Raw genomic sequence first — 10,303 nt, 5'->3', positions numbered from 1 at the left:
CCAGTGCAGTCATCAACGCAAGGCTACAAAGATCACGAGGAATCAGGGAAACAGGACATCATCGAATGAAGGAAATAAGCCCTAGTGACGGATCCCAGAGAAATGGAGATCTACCAACAGCCTGCTGGAGAATTCAAAGTCATCGTCTTAAGCTCCGTGAGCTACAGGAGAACAGAGATAGGCAACAAAACGGAATCAGGAAAACAGATTATTTTTTCCTTTACAATTTTGTTTATTGAAGATTAAGTTTCTATTCAACTTTAAGGTCCACAATTATAAAGTTTAACTTGAAAAAACAGAGATTAGTTTTGACATTTAAAATTGTACAAAAACGATCTGTTAACAACCATAGGTGAACAATATAGAAACAATTGCATCTCAAAAGCATGTTAGGAAAACAGCAGATTTTTTAAAATGAAAAGTTTGGATTGACGTCAGCAAGAAGGGAACAATCTATCATCAACTGGGATCAATCACCATAGACAGGAAATAAATCTAGGCAAGGACAAGTAAAGAATGAGAAATAACAATGTTTCTAAACCATCCCTCCCCATTCAACTCTTTCCCAAGTCATTCTTCAATTCCAAGGCCAAGGTGAGCTAATAATGCAAGCTCAGTTTGGATCATGTCTCTGGTTGTACTCTGTTTGTGGGACAGATTAAAACTTGATTCAAAGTGAGCATATCAGAAAACATTGTTCAAAGTGGCATGTTTGTATGTTAGATAATTTCCTTGGTATTGCTCCAGAGAACACTTTGTCTTCCTTAGCTAAGTAATAAATCTCTGTTGCCCCGTAGTGTAAAGTGCCCAACATTGAGTTGCCCACGTGAAAAGCAGCTCAGTTACAAATCATCACTTACAATTCAGAGGAAATACGGGTTTGGTGTTTACATTTGAAACCCAATGGGGACTCCTCTAATCATGACATCTATGTAGGGCATGTCTCTCCCAATCAACTGCTCCACAGTCCTGTGATGCAAAATTTCAGGAGCTCCAAAGGAAGGTTCTAACTTTGAATATCCCTAGAGATATAAATGTGAATCTGTACTCTTCTTATAGTTTAAATCATATGATACAAAACACATTATCTAAATTGCACAAAACTCTCTCAACCCACCTTTTGTGATGTAATGGATGAATGATCAGAATATTCTTATATCACAGTGTATTATATTTTATGAATGTTGTACTCTATTTGCTTGTTTACTGTAAGGGTCATTTATTTGACTGTGACCTCCATGACTCTGGAGACTGTTGGGGGGAGGGGAGGGAAATTTCTCCCCTCCCCCTCTTGAGTTCTTGTGGCTGGACTAATAATACAATTGACTCAAGACAGAGTAACAGGAGAAAAAGAAACTAACTTTAATTCAAAGAAATGAGACTTAAGAAGTGGCCAAAGCAGGCAGCTTTTATACTTTTTAGACAAAGAAACAATAAATTTGTGAGGAAATGACAGGACAAAGAATTTTAGGTTTTGGGTGCTCAGTTAGTGAAGAATCTAAACAGAATTAGGTTTAGCTGGTAAATTAAAGAAGTAGTAAGGTTTGCTTATACAGGTCTCTTGGCCCTAAATTCCATCTCTGGTGATAAGGATGTCTCGAGACCTTCTGGAACAGGAAAAGCGCCTTTCACACAGGAGATTTCCTGCTTTCAGGGAAACAGAGGTGGGTCAAAGCATCCCTCTTTCACCAGCTCTTTCTTATGTAGCTTGCCTTCAAAATAATCAATATGCCAATGTGAATGAAAAATGCTGCTTGCCATATCAGTCTGCCAAATAAACCATAATTCTCAGTTTTAGGTTTTTTCAGTTGACAATATACTTTTGACCAGGGACAGCAATCAGTTAAGTGCTAACTGCTAGTAGTAGTGGTGGTGGTAGAAATAGTAAAAGTCCTAATAATAGTACAGTTAGCTGCTATTTTGATTATCACTACCTAGTCACAGAATTGGGAAACCAAAACTAGTTCTTCACACATTCATTCTTGATACCTACTCCCAGAAACTCACACACTCACAGGGTCATACACACAACCACAAGCCCTGGGTTCCCTCTGCACATACCCTGATATTCTGATTTATAATAAGAAATACGTTCATCACCAGTTCCTGGCACAGAGCTCCCCAAACTCTTGGAATTTCCTTTGTGAGGAGCCAGATCAAGGTGTCTTTTGTTATGTTAATGAACGACTAGTGGGGGGTTGGTTGCCACGGGAACCAACCCAATTACTCAGCAGTTAGAACTTTCAGTTCCACCCCTAGACCTCCAGGGAGGAAAGAGGGCCTAGAGACTGAGTTCAATCACTAACGGCCAATGATTTAAGCAATCATGCGTAAGTAATGAAGCCTCCACAAAAACTCAAAAGGACGCAGTTCAGAGAGCTTCCGGGTTGGTGAACACATGGACACACTGGAAGAGCGGTAAGCATGGAAGCTCCGTGCCCCTTCCCACACATATCTTGCCCTATGTATCTCTTCCATCTTTCCACTCCCGAGTTATATCCTTTTATAAAAATTGGTGGGTGATCTAGTAAGTAAAGTAAGTGAACATTTCTCTGAGTTCTGTGAGTTGCTCTAGCAAACTAATCAAACCCAAGGAGGCGGGGGGCAGTCATTGGAACCTCCGATCTATAGAGGGTCAGTCAGAGCACAGGTGATACCTGGACTTGTGACTGGCACCTGTGGGGGGTGGGGGCATCTTGGGGACCCAGCCTTTAATTAACCTATGGGAATCTGGCTCTATCACCAGCTAGACAGTGTCAGAGTTGAGTTGAATTGTTAGGACTCCCAGCTGCTTTCAGAAAATTGCTTGATGGTGGGGGGGAAAAAATCCACACACCGGAATTGAAATCAGAATTATACATACACACACACCTCTAAAAACGCAAAGCTGGATCACTACACACACACACACACACACACACACACACACTGGTTTCCCAAACGCTCATACACAACCACAAAAAGTGGGCCACACGCATACTTGTACAAACGCACACTTCCAGAAATGGGAGCTTCTACACACACTCACTGTCTGCGGGTCCACAGACAACTACACAACCACAAAAAATGGGATCTACACAGTCGGTATTTTAAGCTTTGTGGGCCAATTTCTGTGGCAACTGCTCAGCTCTGCATTGCGCAAAAACAGCCATACATGACACATCGAGGTGCACGAGCACACACATTCAAAATGAATTTACACACACACGTACACAACCACAAAAACTGGGTTTCTCACACACGCAAAACACAAGGGTACACAACCACAAAAATCCGGTCACACGCGTTCACAAAGTTTCATCCTCACACATACACACAATAACACAACCTGGGCCTCACACACATAAATGCACAATGACCACCCGGGACCCGCAAGCCCAGACCTCAGAGGCGGGTTCACACCTCCCGTCTTCTCTCACAGACTCGCGGTCACCTCACGCACCGCCACAGGAGGTCGCTCGCGTCCCCGCCCGGCCGACGCGCAGCCGCGTCACTACACGAAGCGGAAACGAGTCGCAGGGGCTCCTGGGAGATGTAGTCTGGGGCCTGGAAAGGCGCCGCGCAAAGGACTCTGGGGCTGTTCGTTCAGAGAAAGCGCAAGCGATATCCCACCCCTGGCCTGGAGCAACATCCCTTCGCTCCTCTCCGGGGTCCATTCGTGTCCGGGCCGGGATCCCTCAACCTCACGATCCGGGAGTGGCCGTCCTGAACGGCGCAACGTACCGGAGGCTTCTGGGACGTGCAGCCTGGGCTCGCAGTGCGCATGCGCGAGCGCGTGCGTTACGGTCCGTGGGTGAGCCTGGCTCCCCAAACCCCTCTGAGCTCCAGGGGCAAAGGGGAGGGTGTTGGGGCTAGAAGCCCCCGGACGGGAACGTGTAGGTGTGGATGCTGGGGAGGCTGGGTTTGGTTGAAGGGATCAAGGAAGGGTCTCAGCACCCGAAAACATCTACGTGATTTTATAAAGACAGCAACAAGTGGGGCCCTGGGAAGCGCTAGGCGGCCCTTGCGCGTGCGCGCGGCGCAGCGTGTTCCGAGGGCTGGTGTAGGGGCGGGGCCTCGGGCGGGCACGCGAGCGGCGATGCCCCCAAGAGCGGCTCTGAGTGCGCGAGCGCGCCTGCGTATGCCTGCCTGTGAGTGGGTTGGGGGCCTCAGGTCTGTGCCTGTGGAAAGGTCCCGGGAGAGGTGAGTAAGCGCCTGCGCACCGCGTGGCTTTATTTAGGGGCGGGGGCCTCGCGCTCCTGTGGAGGCCTAGGGGCGGGGCCGCGGCTCGCCGACGTGTCTCGCGCGTGAGGGGGCGGGTCCAGCCAGTGCCGACCGAGGGCCGCGGAGGAGAGTACGCAGGCGCGGGGAGCGCGGGGAGCGCGCCGTGCCTGCGCAGCTGCCGGGGTGGGCGCTGCCGGGACGCGACCCTGGAGGACAGGTTGAGTGTGGCTGTGGGTGTGCGCCCACGGCTGCCTGGAATTTTCCGCCCGTGACCGCCTGTGGGGTTTTGTCTGGTTGTGTGGTGACGGAGTGTGAGGTGAGGGACTGTGTTTGAAGCGTGTGGTGGCGTCGCTGTGTTGTGAGAGGAGAGCGGGTTGTGGCGTTTCTGCGTGTGTCTGTGACGGAGCCAGCCGTGTGGTGACGGGGATGTGCCTCAGGACCATGTTCGTATTTCACCGCAAGGTCTGTGGTGTTTATGTGAGGAGGAGGTGACTGCGCCTGTGGGAGGGGGGCCGGGAGTGGGTATGTAAGTGTGGCTGTGAGAATTTGTGTTGTTGAAGCGCGTTCGTGTGTGTGTGTGTGTGTGTGTGTGTGTGTGTGTGTGACCGACTGATGTAGGTGGCCATTTATCGCCGTCTGGAGTGGCTGCGTGATTTGACCGGGTGGCTGTATGACTGAGCTTCAGTGGCTTTGCGGTTGTGAGTGTGTGGCAGTGTGCGACTGCGCTGTCGAGGTGTATCTCTCCCTGTAAGCGTGGAAGGAGAATCCCTGTGGGGAGGACTCAGCGGCTTTACGGGCGTGCAGGCTCCTGGCAAGGAAGTATGTGTGCGGTTGTGGGAGGCTTTCCTTCTCGGTAAAACGGGATAACACCTGCGTCAGTTTTGGGAAAATTATATAAATGGGGTAACGTAGTGAAATACCCCGTTGCCGAGCTTGGCACTCACCAGGCCCTGTGTAGGTGCTGGGTGTTTGTTGGAGTGCTGGTGGTCGTTTTTCGTTGTCCCCGTGCAGAGGTAGAAGCGCGGTGGTGAACGCTGGAGAAATTTGCATCTCTGACCTTGAGATTGAGCAGTGCTTCTCAGAGCTGGGGATCTGACCTCTTCTAGCTGAGAAGCGGTGCCCCAGTAGCCCAGCTGCTCCTTGTTGTCTGTTATTGCATTAGTGCATTTGAAGGGAGGGCAGTGTCTGCCCTGGTCTCTGGGACCTGAGGCTGCGTATGGTTGTGTGTCTGCTTCCTAACCAGTGTAGCTTGGGGGACTCTGGGACTTCTGGTTCCATCACTCAGTAGTTCTGTGACTTTGGGAGAGGTCACTTAAATTGCTGACCCTCAGTTTCACCTGCAAAATGGGGATAATAATAGTACCAATCTTAGGCCTGTGGTGAGCGTTAAGTAGAACAGTGCCTGACACAAGTAAGCAACGAATAAATGCTAATTGCTTTATTATTAACCTAATGACCCCAAGGATTCCACACCCAGAGAATCAAATCCACAGGAAGAAAAGCAAGAAGTGGAGCCTCAGAGAAAAAGTTGCAGGTTAAGAGATAAAGTAATCCTAAAGGCTAAATTGAGCTTAGGTTCAGAATTTTCTAGTCGGGGTCCTAGGAGGGCACGAACAGAGGGTCTTCCTTTATGGAGATATCCCTAGGGAGCCTGTGGGGTCAAGACGCAAGCACTCAGAGTTAATTTCTTTCATTCTGAGAAGCCCACTGGTCAAGACCCAGTGGCAGGGACTGAGGAGGAGTATCTCCTGATAACACAGCGATCTAGAGACATCTCCGTGTCTAGACCAGGGTTTCTCAGGCTTGGCACTTTGTTGTTTTTTTTTTTTTTTAAATAAATTTATTATTTATTTATTTTTGGCTGCGTTGGGTCTTCGTTGTTGTGCGTGGACTTTCTCTAGTTGCGGTGAGCTGGGGCTTCTGTTTGTTGCGGTAAGCGGGCTTTTCATTGCAGTGGCTTCTCTTGTTGCGGAGCACGGGCTCTAAGCGCGCGGGCTTTCAGTAGTTGTGGCTCATGGGCTTCAGTAGTTGTGGCGCGCGGGCTCTAGAGCGCAGGCTCAGTAGTTGTGGCGCACAGGCTTAGTTGCTCCGCGGCGTGTGGGACCTTCCCGGATCAGGGCTCGAACCCGTGTCCCCTGCATTGGCAGGCAGATTCTTAACCACTGCGCCACCAGGGAAGCCCCAGCCTTGGCACTTTGGATGCCTTGGGGCAGATAATTGAGAGATGGGGGAGAGCTGTCCTATATATTTTCGGATGTTTAGAATTATTCCTGTTTTCTACTCCCCAGATGCCAGTAGCATACTCCTGCTGCCCCAATTTTAACAAGCAGAAGTGCCTCCAGACACAGCCTGGTATCCCCTGGAGAACAAAATCACCCCAGTTGAGAACCACTGCTGTACAGGACCATGATGAGGGCACACCATGAACATTTTCAGGGCGTGAGGGTGGGGAGGAGAGCAAGGGGGCTGGATGAGAGAGATGATAAAGGGATAATGTTTCTGAGATGAGAAGAAAGGGCGTCCAAAGCCTGCAACATGGGTAGGCTCTGAGAGGCACTCATTCATTGAGCAGTCAGATGCCTGCCATGGGCCAAGCACCTTGCTAGTCAGGATGGACCAGGTTTCTACTCATTGGAGCTTGCATTTAGTAGAGAGATGAAATTAAATTTATAACAGGTGGCAGTAATTATTTTGAAAAGGAAAGCAGGGTGAAGGGATTACAGGGTGACAGTGGGTGCTGTTTTCAGTGTCGACACCCAGGCTTCCCATGGGCATCTCAGTCAACTCCAAAGCCAAGAATGGCCACCATCAGTGACTCCTTGGAATCCTTTGATCAGGGAATCTAAGGGTTTGGCTTTTCTCCTCCCCAGTGCTGAGGTCTGGACTCTTAACAGGGAGAGGTCAGATCTCCAGCCCGCGACTGAGGCTTGGAGACTGGAGCAGTAGTTCTAAACTATGGCCTTGCATATAATTTAGAAATCTTAAAAGATAAAAATAAGACATGCCTGGACTCCATCCCCAGAGATTCTGACTTAATGGTTCTGGCAAGGGGCCCAGCCATCAGTATTTATTAAAAAGCTCCCAAGAGATTCCTGTGTACAAACAGGGTTGAGAGCTACAGCTGTGAGAGTTTGTGGGCTTCTCAGAATGAAAGAAATTAATTCTGAGTGCTTTCAGTATCTTATCAAAGGCAGTCCCTACAGCTGCACTTCCCTGCAATAGGGACATTCCTAGCCCCATCCTACAAGTGAGGAAATCAAATCTGTACCTGTGCCAGCAGAGCAAGGGCAGATCTGACATTCAGATGCAAAGCTTATGTTTTCTGCTATAGCTGGGCTTGGGTCTTTGGAGAAAGTACCTTTCTATATCCCCGGCCTCTGGGGCTGGCAGGTTCAGGATAGAGGTGATCTTAAAATACTAGATAGGTGGTATAGCAAAAACAAACTCTGGCTGAACGGAGGCAATGTGTGGGTGCATTAATGGCTGGCTTTCAGTTATGTCAGGACCCACCCCAACTCAACACCCAGCACAGGCCCCCAGGATCACAGGGGTGCTGTGCCCCAAGGGGAGGCATGGCCACTGTCCAGTAACTCTTTTTATTTTAATTTATTTATTATTATTTTTTTTTGGCTGCATTGGGTCTTCGTTGCTGCACGCGGGCTTTCTCTAGCTGCGGCGATCGGGGGCCACTCTTCCTTGTGCACGGGCCCCTCATCGCTGTGGCCTCTCCTGTTGTGGAGCACTGGGCTCCAGGTGTGAGGACCTCAGCAGCTGTAGCAGTGGGCTCTAGAGCGCAGGCTCAGCAGTTGTGGCACACGGGCCCAGTTGCTCCACGGCATGTGGGATCCTCCCAGACCAGGGCACAAACCCGTGTCCCCTGCACTGGCAGGCGGATTCCTAACCATTGTGCCACCAGGGAAGTCCCTCCAGTAACTCTTTAAGCTTGTTCTCATCCAGGTTCTAGCCATCCCTACCTTAGGAGCAGGAATTTAGCTTTGTGCTAAATTGCAAAGCCCCTTCCCACCCTAAGGTCTGGGACTCGGAAGAGAGGCCAGGTTTACAGCGCTGCCCTGACGTGGTGTGGGATCCAGCCTCTTTATTTGTGGTGGTGATGGTGTTTTGAAAAGGTAATTGTATATATGATACAGAACGCCAAAGCGTAGATAGATAGGGAAAAGTGAGTTTTGAGTTTCCAAGCTTAGTGACCCAGTTCCCTTCTTCAGGGACAATCGCTGCTACCAACTTCTTTATTTCCCTTCCAGAACTTGTCTGTTCCTTTTCAAACTCATGTATTTGTATCCTGTATTTTGTTTTTTCTAAGCATTTTCTCTGTATCTTTATTCTCCTCATTACCCCATATCTTGGAGATCATTTCACACAGTACATATAGAGCAGATTTCTCAACCTCAGCACAGTTGACACTTTCGGCCAGATTGTCCTTTGCTCTGGTGCTGTCCTGTGCATTATAGGATGTTTAGAAGTATCCCTGGCCTCGACCCATTAGATCCCAGGAACACCTCCCACCCCCAAGTTGGGACAACCACAGATGTCCCAGGCATTGCAAGTGTCCCCGGGGGGCAAAATTGCCCCCAGTAAAGAACCTCTGAGGTAGTGCTGCCTTGTTCCTTTTAAGAACTACACGGTGTCCCATATGTGCGTGTAACATTCACTGATTTTCTTATTGATGGGCAGTTGTTTCCAATCTCTTGATAGGAGTAGTAATTGTAATAGGGAAGAACCTTTGTATTCTTTTTTTTTTTTTTTGGCTGCACTGTGAGACATGTGGCATCTTAGTTCCCCCGACCAGGGTTCGAACCTGTGCCCCTTGCAGTGGAAGTGCAGAGTCCTAACCACTGGACTGCCAGGGAAGTCCCAGAACCTTTGTGTTCTATTACAAGTTAATCACTAAAGGGAGGTTGCTTATAAGCTTGAATTACGCATAATGGGGTTCTCTGGGAAACCCTGCCTCCCAGGTAATGAGCATTAAGCTAAAATACCTTTGTTTAGCCCATAGGAAACATCCTGACCAAACCCACCTGTGAATGACTGCAGGAAGGAAGAAATTAACACATCCCCTCTGAAATGTTTGACTTTTTTCCCTCCCTTTTAGTATAAAAAAATCTTGAATTCTAACTCAGGAAAGATGATTCTTTGGGACGTGAGTCATCATCATCTCCGTCTGCTGGCTTTCCGAATAAAGTCACTGTTCCTTGCCGCCCCAACAACTCGTCTCTCGATTTACTGGCCTGTCGTAGGGCGAGCACTATGAGATTGGCCTCAGTAACATAATGATAATAAAGAAACTAACATTTGTTTAGCACTGGCACTGCTCTAAGTGTGTTACATGTTTTCATTCATTTAATTTTCACCACAGCCCAGTGGAGTCATCATTGTTATTTGCCTCATTTGACTGTTGAGGAAGCTCAGGCCCAAGGAGGACAGGGAGCATGTCTGAGGTCACACAGGTAGCGGGTGGCAGAGTTGGAAGCTGAACCCAGACAGCCTGGCTCCAGATGGATGCCCTTCACTGTAGGACTGTACTGCCTCTTCCTACAAACCCTGTCATTTTACACACATACGAGAACGTCTGAAGACAAATACCAGAAATGAGGTTACTGGGTTAAAGGGTATGTGCACCTTCAGCCTTAAAGATATTGTTGGGCTTCCCTGGTGGCGCCGTGGTTGAGAGTCCGCCTGCCGATGCAGGGGACGCGGGTTCGTGCCCCGGTCCGGGAAGATCCCACATGCCGCGGAGCGGCTGGGCCCGTGAGCCATGGCCGCTGAGCCTGTGCATCTGGAGCCTATGCTCCGCAACGGGAGAGGCCACAACAGTGAGAGGCCCGCGTACCGCCAAAAAAAAAAAAAAAAAAAAGATACTGTTAATTTCTCTCCAACCAGCACTGTGTGAGAATTCTTACTTCGGCCCTCTTAGTGTCAGGCTTCCTTGATGCGTGGTATATACTGAATTAAAAAGGAAAAGGAAGGCAAGAAATAACCGTGTGGCTGTTGCTGAAGATATCTCATGTAAACTTTTAACAGCTAAGGGTGAAGCAGGTTTTGTTTACCCCATTGCACAGGTGAGCAAACAGGCTTTGTGTGG

At 48.8% G+C, this 10,303-nt stretch overlaps 1 protein-coding gene across 7 annotated transcripts in view; it reads left to right on the top strand.

The window, feature by feature from the left end:
- The first annotated feature begins 3,824 nt into the window (after nt 1-3,824).
- The window catches only part of ZNF667 (zinc finger protein 667), a 41,608-nt gene continuing 35,129 nt past the window's right edge, over nt 3,825-10,303 (top strand). For 2 of the 7 annotated variants that reach the window (XM_022584958.3, XM_022584957.3), the window contains exon 1: nt 4,290-4,519. The gene's annotated coding sequence lies outside the window, so the exon portion shown is untranslated. Of the gene's footprint in view, nt 4,183-4,231; nt 10,281-10,303 lie in introns of those variants that run through there. The other 5 variants (XM_089901968.1, XM_089901967.1, XM_022584961.3 and 2 more) reach the window with 4 other exon arrangements.

Source organism: Delphinapterus leucas, chromosome 20 (assembly GCF_059928025.1).
Source record: "Delphinapterus leucas isolate spDelLeu-1000000601 "Yukka" chromosome 20, BTC_Dleu_Yukka2, whole genome shotgun sequence".
In the NCBI taxonomy this organism is placed as follows: Eukaryota; Metazoa; Chordata; class Mammalia; order Artiodactyla; family Monodontidae; genus Delphinapterus; species Delphinapterus leucas.
The sequence above is the reverse complement of the archived record's forward strand: the minus strand, read 5'-3'. Positions and strand labels throughout refer to the sequence as shown.